Genomic DNA, 12,525 nt, shown 5'->3' with positions numbered 1-12,525 from the left:
TTGAGATCAAACAGACTGCGATGAAAGTGGCCTGCCGCTATCTCACTGGACAGAGATTCAAGATTAACTATAGCAGGCTCATTGCAGTTCACCTTAATCTTTTGGATTCTGGGATACTTCATTGATATAATGCCATACAGAGTGTTATCAAAGGATAATGTGAAGTGTTCTTGTACAAGGGCCGTAATTGTCTGCTTAAGAGCTGATGTCATTTTGACTGTTTAAGCTTTGTTGTGACTAACACAACTGGCTCATTCCTCATCCCCATTCAAAGCAGACACACTGGGGTTTATTTAACATGAGTGTCTAGAAAGTCACTTTAAGTTAAGAGTTTTTATTGTAAGGTGTGACCAAAGAGAATGGCAGACACATTATAGTAATAGATTCACAAGAGCCCAAGTGGCAGCTCCATTTGAAAGTCAGCATGTGCGGTGCATCAGTTGATGTCAGTTTCCTAAGCGTGCTTCCAAAAGACCTCTAAAAAACCTCAAGCAACAAGTGCAAATAACAGGAAATCTTTCTCAGAGCTTTGGCTGATGTTCTGGTAAGGTTCTCTCAAAGTTTTTTAAAAACATTCTTCCAGTAATGTTAATAGATTGTTTGTTCAATGTTACCTGTACTCTGTTTCAATATGCCTACTTCCATACTAAAGAGGTGAAAACCAGTATGCAAAAACAGTAGCATGTCCAAATTCAGAGCGAGCAGATGAAACACAATAAATGCTGTCTTTGCCTTTGGAAGTGGATGCCTACTGTTTGGGAATTCAATAATGTAAGAAAATTACACAGACTTTGACGACAGACTTTAATTAGACATTTCAGAATGACCAAAACAATATATAGATGCTGTAAACAAGATTGGTCCACTGGTTGGTCAAGTTTTCCCATCCCATCGTGCAAAGTCACATTACATTTTGAAGCGGAAGGTGGAATTTATTCGGTAAATGTGTTTCCATCCTATTTTATGCATCAGTTGTGTGCATACTTATTTTTATGCACATTTTTATAATTTATCTTGAAGTTTCCGTCCAGCGTTTTCTTTTTTATGCTATATTTAAAAAAAAAATATATATATATATATATATATATATATATATATACATTTTTTTTTTTTTTTTTTACGGTATTCATTACTCAAACAATAAATACCGTTTTGGCACTGTTTATTGTGGAGTGACAGATCACTGTAGTGCCTCAGCTCAAGATAATCGGCAGCGTGAAGAGCATATGAACTGGGGCCAGTTGAATAAACTTAGCATGTTAAGACTGTCTTAAGAACTAGTTTGACCAACTAGCAGTAGCCAAGGGGTAATCAGTCTTATACAAATTTCCAATACAAATAAGAACAATAAAAAAGTTATGAGCAGTCTTGAAGACTACATTTTAAAAACTAGTCTAAACAGTTTATGCAACTGGCCCCTGATCATCTCCTCCACTTCAATACCAGTTTCAGCATGAAATAAACATGAATAAACATCCGAAGGTATGACGCCAGCGCATCTTGCTCTTAAAGGGAATGGGAGATGACACTTGATTGGTGGATTGAACGTTATGCCCATTATTCATTAAGAGAATAGGGACAACCCATTCCAAAAATGCGCCCCAGCACAGACCGTTTTTCCATCGTTAAAAGAGAAAAAGTGGATTTGGACCCTGAGTGCAACTGTGCCGTGCGCTTTACACTTTATTTAGATAATTAAAATAGGGCCCAATGTCACAATTAAGCTACCTTAGAGAAAAAAAAATCATATTTGGTGACAATAAACTTGTAAGCTAGAAAAATTAGAAAAATCCCTCTATAGAGGAGCATTATATATAAAAAGAGTAGAAATATAATTATAATTGTAACTTCATTATTAAGGAAACTTAATTGAGTGTATTTTAAGCATATAACTCAGTTAATTAACCTTTATTAGACTACCAACTGACTCTCATGTCCTATATTTTATAGCAGGGATAGGCAATCCCTGTTTTATAGCATTGTTAAAAAATTTGGCATGTATTGTACCTACAGAAATATATAACCAGAATAATTGAATTGAATCGAATTGTGTGTCAAAACCCCTGTTATTTATACATCATCCATGGAACATTTTTCTGAAAGATTAAACGTTACAACTTACTTTTTACATATGATTCAGAGAACATTCAAAAACTACATTCCCATAATGTTTGCAAAATTATAAAATTGATTGTTTCCCTAACATGCAGTTAACGTTCACATAATCAAATAATAATAATAATAATAATAATAATAATAATAATAATAATAATAATAATAATAATAATTTATAGAAAAGTCCATTCCCTGTTGTCCTCTCACATCAAAATTCACATCATTTGCACTGCATTCACTTGTAAAAATTGCTTGATCTGTGCATATTTCTCCCCTGATTCAGATGAGGTGACCTGAGAAAGCTATACATATACTTGTATTTTGGCCAGAAGTGACAGTTTAATTTTAAAAATGCCTTAATGTTGAATTTCAAAGACATTAATTGATGTTCTGGAGTGGTGTGGATTATTGTCATCATGTTTTTATCAGCTGTCTGGACTCTCATTCTGACGGCACCCAGCACTCCTTCAGTGAGTAAGTGATGTAAGGCTAACTTTCTCCAAATCTGTTCCTCTGCACAAACAAGCTCATTCAATCTTGAGGACTCTTCATCCACCCCTTTCACTGTTTTATACACTGCAAATTCAATACTGCATGCAATGCGCTGACAAGTGAATATCGTGTCCTCTGCATTGGGTCATTCCACTGTACGTCTAAAGTAGACTTTTGAGAATAAAAGATGCTTTTATTCAGCAATACAGTCAATACTAATGTTGGTATCCCAGTATTCATAATGCTGTAACCTCTGTGAAGGCTCAAACTGGGATGTCTCAGAAGACTAATGGCAGAGGCTAAAGAGGAAAGTCTTTGGTGACAGGCTGTTAGTGGGAGATGAAAGACTGATACAGACACTCAGGCAGCTAGATCATTTCATGGCTCTTTAACCACCAGGACAAAAATCAGATGACTTCATATAAAGCTCTGTGAAATGAAGGACAGTCTGTATGCGAGACAAAAGATGCAGACAGAATGGGAACGGGACAGACAGGGTACCAGGAACAGATTGATTGGCGAAACAGAGAGATGAGGAGAGTTTTCTGGCTGTAATGAACAAAATCAGCAGCTGCCTGGAAACCCATGGTTATATCTCTTTTCAGTCCATCTGTTTCTCATCTGCTCGTCACTGTTTAAAACTTGTGCAGAAGGTTGTTTCACGGAGCCCACTCACCGCATTCAAAGCCTTACTCATCTACAGATCATTCGTGTTTTCCTCAAATTATTTTACATATTTCCTTTAAACTATGGGTTACTGGTCTCTAAACAGTTAACATAAACATCTTAACACTGCACAGTTTTCATAAACAGACATTTTTGTGCTGTAATTGATTATAAAATGTACACAACACTTTGGTTTACACATTTACAAACTAATAAACTTAATGTGATACAGATTTTACAACCATACATTAAACGGGCATACTCTTTGCAATATTACTTATAAACTGAATGTGTTTTAAATACACAATAAACAGGTTCATATATTTATTATCAATAAATGTAATTTCTTTAAATCTATATATATTTTCATATATATATATATATATATATATATATATATGATCTAATTGAATATTGAATATCACACATAAAATGTGTGGAATGAGAACAACTGGAGTATGCAGTGAAAAGGATATAAGTATATATATATATAAAATATATTTTTAGAAGTATTATTAAAAAATAAACAATTTTATTTAAATATATTTGAAAATGTAATTTATTCCTGTAATGCAAAGCTGATTTTTCAGCTGCCATTACTTTAATCTTCAGTGTCACATGATTCTTCCGGAATCATTTCAATATTAATAATTTTGTGGATTTGTTTTTTCTTTCAGGACTATGATGAAAGTTCAAAAGAGCAGCATTTATTTGAAAATATGAAAAAAAAAAACTGACCCAAAAAAACTGATTTTACTGACCCAAACCTTTGAACATGACTGTTTCTCACTTTGTGGTACAATACGAATAAGCTTTTTTTTTTTTTAGCTGAATGTGTTATGTAATCAATAAAGAACAGTCTCATGCCAGTATTTGCTTTTAATAAATGTCAGAGGTACTTCTTTTTTCAGTGGAACTGAACTGTTTTGCTAAATTAAGAGTCTGTTTCAACGGTCATGTTGATTGTTTGGAGAGAACTGACCGTAGTTTGGAGTGATGTATATAATCAATGGAGTAAAACCGCAATATTATGTGTCATTAATTAATGTCTACCAGCAGCTGATATATGGGAATGTATAGCAGACGCTCGACGCAGCTTCAGTGTTATGCACTGCTGGCACTCCACACAAAATAATGGACTAACCTTAAGACCTCTGAAATTGCTGCACATTTGCTGCAAGCTTTTAATTATAGTCATTCAGAACTATTTGCGGCTTGGGAATGGTTGCACAGAGAAAATCATGAGTGGCTCAAGATAAACATTATTACAGGACTGGTAAGGCTGGGAAATCTTGAAATCTAGATATTGCCGTGCTGTGTAGCACATGTATAACATCCTCATTAGCAAAGCTCTGTGGAATTCAGTTCTAATCACACTTTGCTAAGAACATGTCTGAGGAAAGCATCGCCGTATGGTGGCACCGCAGTGAATTTTAAGACTAATTAAGCATCCTTGTCACTTTCTTGAGGGAGAGAAACAAAAGCCAATGGATCTTCACCACAGTTTCATAAAGATGCTCGGGGACCTGAAGCCCTCTCATTAAAATAAATAAATAAAAATCATTTTGATTGCAGCCAAGAGGCAGGACAATTCTGAAATACATAATAGTTGTTTATCTAACCATTATTTATGATTATATTACGCTACGTTGAATTCATTATGCATCACCATTAAAATGCTGCAATATGCATGCTTTATTTTTTGAGATGCCAGTTTTACATTCAGAACTAATAGCTTTTTTAGTCAGTGAAAATAACTTTCATGTCTTCTCATGAATAACGCATTTCCTGTTTTCCATTATTTTTTTCATTTGATTCATATCTTTTAATATTAATGGTTTTTAATTATAACTGTCTAAATATTACATTCTCATGTTTTTCAAAATGTCCATGTTTTTAATATATATATATATATTGTGAATACCACATTCCCATGTTTTTCATAATCAAGACAGTCACATAATTGCATAATATTAATGTTTTCAATCAAAACTTTTTCCATAATTAATGTTTCAGAATTCATTCATAATAATAATACTCACATTTGGAATAAAAGTAATTTTAATTGTATCATTTCTTAATCCACTAATTTATTCTGTGAATTTCAGAAATTCAGAATAACAGTGAATTTTCTTTTACACTAATTAATAAATGGCTACTGAATTATGATATGGCCTATGCATCTCAATCAGTGATATTATTTCCCAATATTTATTTGCTATAAATTAATGTTGTTTGGAAAACTACAACTTTTCCAAGTTTTGTCAAGTACAGAGACCACTATTTTTACACCCTGTTCTATACTATGGGTGGCATTGTAACACTATAAAAAACATAGACATCAGTTTAAAATCCGGACATTTTTTTTTTAAATCAACTTTATTTTTTTAAATAATTGCTAGGTGCCCCTGCAGCTCATTTGTAATTGGTTAAACTGATGGTCTCCCCATTAATATTATTTCTAATTTCTGTGTACAAAGGCAAACCTATTAAGAAATTTTGAATTCTAGTCTCAGCGAGCCCTCCGGCTTCTGTCAGTCCGTCCTCAAAGGAACTGTGAAATAGAGCAGTGTCTCAAAGACTGCCACGTCTTTGATTCACTGAGCTGAATGATTTATGATTTTAATATGTTCTCTTTTTTAAATCTGACAGTTTCCTCCCAAAGACCTCCTGAAAAAAGTGTGGTGTTTCAGACGCAGTTTTTCAGCCAAAAGTTTAAAAGAAACCGCAATGCTTCAGATACCAAACTGGAATATAAGTAATCAGTTAAAATCCCACAAAGGTTAAATGTCGAGTTATACGGTTCTTATGAAAGCTCTGTTAATTTCCCATTGAAGCAGAACATGAAAACCATTCAAAGTGCAAATGACCAACTGGGATTTTTATTGTATTATTGTCAAAAGGAGAGCCAGAATGGACAGAAATTGTGAAAGTGGAAATCATAATGTGATACAGTGCAATTATGCCAAGTGATTATGCCCTGGTCATTTTTATGGCTACTTTCACTTGTATAACCTATTAGAAATACAGTGGTGCTGACCATTTGATTTCAACATGTCACACATTCACATGTCTGGCTATATATATATATATATATATATATATATATATATATATATATATTTATATGCAACATGACATTAGACAAGATTTGTTTTGCCAAAAAAATCCCCACACACTGGTGTCAGTCTGTATGATTTAATGATCTGTAAAATGCAAAAATAAAACATACATGAATGAAGAACATGAAGGTCATATTAGTCCATTGAAATAAATTATTCATCCTTGTATTGTTCATGTCACTGGCTGTACAGAACCACATCACATGTTTTTATTATGATTGAGCATATGAAAGCCCAAAGAAAAGCTACCTTCATTGCTATCTATTATTAAAGCAACAGTTCACCCAAAATGACAATGCTGTCATTATTTATCCACCATCGTGTCATTCTAAACATCTCTGCTTTTCTTCCATGAAACACAAAATGAGATTTGAGACTAACATGCTGCTCCTCTTCATGGTGTGAATATCTCTAATACAAAGTCAATATGACTCGTGCACAGCATTTAAAGTCTTTTAAAGCTAATTTATGCCATAATTCACCAAGTATCTTGTCTTTAATGTTGTTTCGACATATTAATCGCCATTTAATTCTGAAAAGAGCATCATAGGCATTCAGCCAAACATCTTTTCTTTTGCGTTCCCTGGAGGACAGACATTTAAATGGGTTTGGAATGACACAAGGGTGAGTAAACTATTGATTTTCCAGAACTATCTCTTTAATTGTATTGAGTATTAGATGGTTAGATATATGTTAGTCCTATATAATACCAGGGTCAGTTTAATTATGATTTGGAAACTGAATGAAATAGGACAGAGTCACATAATATGCTCTTCATGACTAGGCCAGTCAACATTAATCAACGAATGTCAGTGTCACGATAGGTTGTGCATATCTAATTAAAAAGCTAAAATAAACTCTCATTAGTAAACAGGAGGCTCTGCTTTGTCTTTTCTTGTGAAAACACACCTGGTGGCTCAGATAATCAGCCTCCTCGTTCCCTTGCTCGTTGGAATTGAATTCTTTGACATTTTAATTCATCTTGAGTGTAATTCTACTGGGCTTATAAGGGTGATTATTTCTCCATTGTCCTAAAGCAGGGCTCCGGTAGCCACTGCTTCATGCTACAACCTTGTGCTATTTTCATCAGATAAAACTTGCAGATCTGAGATATTATGATTATATAAAGTGATGGAATGTGAGTGGTATAGTTTGCATATGAACTAAACCCTGTGCATGATTTAGCAAACACCATCTGTTAATGCATTAGCACATGGAGCACTGTTATTATTACTATTCATAACAAGGAACTGCAAAAAGAATGAAAATGCAGTTTAATAATTTAAGTCAATGCGATTTCACTAAAATAATATTTTATGAAAAAGTGCCATTGAGGTTTCAAGGATCTACAGTAAACTGATCCTTTCTGGAAATACTTGCCACACTCTTAGCTGTAATTTCTGTGGCACTAGCGTCAAGATAATTGCAAATATATGTTGGGAATGAAATCATAAAATACTTAATAAAAACCATTTATATACAATAAAAAACATTTTTACAACCTCATCACGTTGCATGTTCAATTTTATGTAAAAATGGTAGTTCAAAATTGCAAGTGTAGCTACTTCACTTTGTAGTTCATGTACACATGAAATGGAAAGCCAAAGTAATGTGCATTGCATTGTGGGGTATAGAGGTGCAGTATGCATTGTTCTCTTTTAGAGGTGATGCATAAAGAAACAGTTTGGATATATATTGTAGCTCACTGCAGCAATAAGCAAGAGAAGTATTTAACCACTTTCTGCTTGCCGTAGTGACCCTTGCACATTGCTTGCATTTTTTATCAAAGATAAGGTGGATTAGATACAGTATGTTTGAGATGTTTTCATGAAGCAATAGAAGCATTTAATTTAATACTATATGTACTGCATAATACAGTGTATGAATAAAAAATAAAGTGCAACATAATAATATTTATCTTAATTTTCAGCAGTTTTATTTTGATAAATGTGACATAATATTAAAGGGATAGTTCACAATATATATATATATATATATATATATATATATATATATATATATATATATATATATATATGAAAACGCTTCATGAAAACGCTTACGTCGTTCCAAACCTGTAAGACCTTTTTTCATCTTCAGAACACAAATTCATATATTTTTTATGAAATCGTGAGCTTTCTGACCTGCTTTGATCATGGTAGTACCCAAGCTGTCTATGGAGGGACAGAAAGCTCTCAGATTTCATCAAAAATATCTGAATTTGTGTTCCGAATATAAACGAAGGTCTTACAGGTTTGGAACGTTGACGTGAGTAATTAATTAAAGAATTGTCATTTTTGGGTGAACTGTCCCTTTAAGTGTAAATGAAAACAACATCTTTTACGCAGAAACCGCACAGAATAGGCCAGTTAACTGCTCTCGAAATGTACTTGAGGTACGATGATGGCATGGACGCGGTCTCAAATCAGTGAAAATGTCTAACCAGCGTGCACTGTTTGAAGTCGAACACACCCAATAACAGGTTTTAGTCAGACAAACTGTCCAATCCCAAACTCACACCACTGGTGGAGTCAAAGAGTGCATCTTATATGCAAAACTACATCTTAGTAAGACTGCACCTTAGTAAGGCTGAATATCTCAACTTTGAAGGCCGCCTCGATTTGGAGGATCCTTGAAAGGCTGCCTTCATTTTGTTTCCTTTATTCTGCATATTTTAAAAAGTGCATCAAGTGTATTCTTCACATTCCTCCAATCACGCACAATCCTTCGCACACATTCCAATTTATGAAAGAAAAAAGACAGAAAATAAGTCGCAATGATCTTGCCCAAATTCATTATAAAATGCAAGGCAAGAAATGTTTTTCCTTTTTTTGTCTTTGGATATGAAGGCTTTTGTTTTCTTTTGTTTTGTGGAAAGGTCAATCACACAATGTTAAACTGCATTTGACATGCAATTCTCATTCACTAGAGTGCAACAATAGACAGTCAGTTTTAATAAAGGTTTTTTAATTTTTAAACAGTATTTATGCGTCATGACTAAAGTGACGGAAACCTTTATGAAAGCCATGCAGATTTACCTGACAGTCTCATTCTAGCCTTTAATGCTGAGGTGGAATCTAGATTACACACACACAAAAAAAAGGTACAAAACTTTCACTGGGGAGTACCCATTTAAAAAGGTGTCCACTTGAAGTACCAGTACTGTTCTTTTAAAGTAACTAATATATACCATTTAGGTACAACCATCTCAGTGACAATTTTGTACCTTTTTTTTCAGAGAGCTTACTACTTCGAAGAACAGTCTTCTGTTTGAGAAGCACCAATCTTAACTGCTGTTGTCTGGTCAGGAGGCAACACAGAGAACAAAAAGAGCAATATGAAAATCACTGTACAGTATGAGCAAACATTTTCACATTAAAGGGAGGGGGGGGGGTGAAATGCTCGTTTTCACTCAATATCCTGTTAATCTTGAGTACCTATAGAGTAGTACTGCATCCTTCATAACTCCAAAAAGTCTTTAGTTTTATTATATTCGTAAGAGAAAGATAGTCTGTACCGATTTTTCCTGGAAAAACACGAGCACCTGGAGGCGTGACGTGTGGGCGGAGCTAAAGAATCATGAGCGAGAGTAGGCTTTTGCGTTGAGAGCGTTTGGAAGCTGTGACATTACCGTGATCCAGAATCAGATCCAGAGGCTGAAATTGAACAAGAGCTGCATCAGCAACGACGTCTCTGTGTGGTATGTACTGAAACTGTATATATTTGCTTAGCGGTTTTGGAAAATGACTAAGTTCCACTTTATGTCGTTTTTTTTTTTTTTTTTTTTTTAAGCTGTACATGTGGAAAGTGCAGTTTGATGACAACATCGCATGTTGTTTACTTGATGTGCTTACGCGCCAATAGCTAAGTTAACAACACAGAGATATTTGAAGCAGTTTTACTCACCGCCTGCGGTTCCAACACACGATCGTGACCCTTTTTCGTTGGGATTGCATCATCCTTAAGTAATAATCGATGTGCAAATCCAGCGTCAAACTGGGCCTTGTTTGTAAAACAAGCATCTTCGAAATGCAGGGAACAAACAAAAACACTTGCACAACTCCGTTGATGCTCTGTAAAAATAAACTCCATCCACTGGTCCCTTAATGGTGTTTCTCTTTTGGTAATCTGTGCAGGGTTGTCTTGCCCTGGCAACCAAAAACACGCTCCTTTTGTGACATTTGCGACGCTCTCGCTCTGATCAGTGAATGTCTCTGCTCTGTTATACGGGAGCGCGCGCTCTTCCGGCAGACGTGCCCTTAAGACACATATGAGGAAATTCCGCTCCATCTAACGTCACACAGAGCCATACTCGAAAAAAACTTTCCGAAACTTGTGACAAACCGGAAGGAGTATTTTTGGAACAGAAATACTCCTTCAAACGTACAACTTAATTTTTGAAACTTTGTGCATGTTTAGCATGGGAATCCAACTCTTTAACAGTGTAAAAAACTCAGTATGCATGAAATAGCATTTCACCCCCCCTTTAAGAAAACACTTCACCTTTAAGATCTATGTGACTTTTTGAATGCCACATTTTTTTAACATTGACTTCCAATAGGTTTGTTTTAACTATTTTTCCAGCAGCCAGAACAAATAAATAGATTTTCTGGCATCCAAGAATTCCTCCATAAACCCATTATATGTCAAAAACAGTACATTTTGCTCCTTATTCAAACCATTATAACCATATTGCAAAGACCATGTGCCATCAGGGAAATTATTTTTCAGTATATACCAACAGAGAAAATGTGTCCATTGTTCAGAGTTAGCATGATTTGCATGAGCCTACTGCACTATGCAACAGTTCCCGAATACTTGTCACAAAACGAAGTGCTTAACAAAGATGAAAGGACTGACTTCAGAGAGAGAGAAAGTATTCCCCAAACTCTGGGTCTGAAAATGCTTCAATACCTGACAAAAACAGTAAGGGAAGAGAAATGGTTGGCTGCATAATGCATGCTTCTGTATTAGCAATTGACTTTATTGAGACACAGCCACCAGCACTTGGCTGAAACAGAGAAGAAACCTGCTTTTTCCAAAATAAGTTGTTTTGCTGCTGTTGCTGCAGTTCTGTAAAGAATATGAAGCAGCTTTGATTAGAACACCAATAGACTGACAACTACTTGTTTATTTGTGCATAAAAAAACTTTATTTTATAAAAACTTTTATCCTACACTATCAAAATGTGAGTCTTGTGCCAGCCATTTCTTTACTCCAGGCTAAAATGACTCATCTTTTGCCCTCATGTCATTTCAAAGCTGCATGATTTTCTGCTGGAAAACAAAAGAAAGATTTCTTTTTTCTTTTTTTTCTGTATGTCCAATCTGTGATGTTTTGGTGGTGCAAGGATAAATGTTTTATGATAATGTTTTCCTATGAGATTTTCTGGGGAAAAATGCTAAGTTTATTCAGTATAGGTCCATTTTACCACCATCTGTTCTGTTTATGTTTTTCCTGAACAAAAGAGGGCATGTTATGAATGGAGGATGTTATATTAAAAAGGTAAACAATACAGTACATTACATCAATGTCATAAACAAATCTTTTTTATTTTATTTTTTTTTTATTTTTTTTGGACGGGGGATCATTTCATTTGAAGAACTTAAATAATTCAAGATTTAAAGGGATTTAGAAGAAAAAAGAAAGGGAAATACAACCATTAAAAATGTAGAATTTAAAGTAATGAATCTGAACTATGTGTAAGTAATATTTTATGTTAAATTATGTATGCATTCACACATTCGCTAATGTAATATCCGTATGTTTCTTGTCTCATTACTTCTTCACTAATGAACTACTTGCATCACATAAGTGATAGCCTATATGTAAAGTAGCAAAAAAAAAAAAAAAAAAAAAAATAGACATCACTGGATGTTGTTTAGCAGTGCAGAGGGTTGTGGGTTCGATTCCCAGGAAACACACATACTGGTAAAAAAAAAAAATGTATAGCCTGAATGCACTGTAAGTCACTTTGAATAAAAGCGTCTGCTAAATGTAAATATCAAATGTTTATATTTACATCTTACTTCACACACTTGACTTGTTAAATATTAAGTATCATTGGTCTTAAGTGAACAGTGAAGTCTGGCTTCTTTGATTGAACTGGTCATCTCAATCATGTTGACAC

The sequence above is a fragment of the Carassius auratus genome, chromosome 9 (assembly GCF_003368295.1).
Source record: "Carassius auratus strain Wakin chromosome 9, ASM336829v1, whole genome shotgun sequence".
Taxonomy (NCBI): Eukaryota; Metazoa; Chordata; class Actinopteri; order Cypriniformes; family Cyprinidae; genus Carassius; species Carassius auratus.
Note: the sequence above shows the minus strand (reverse complement) of the source record.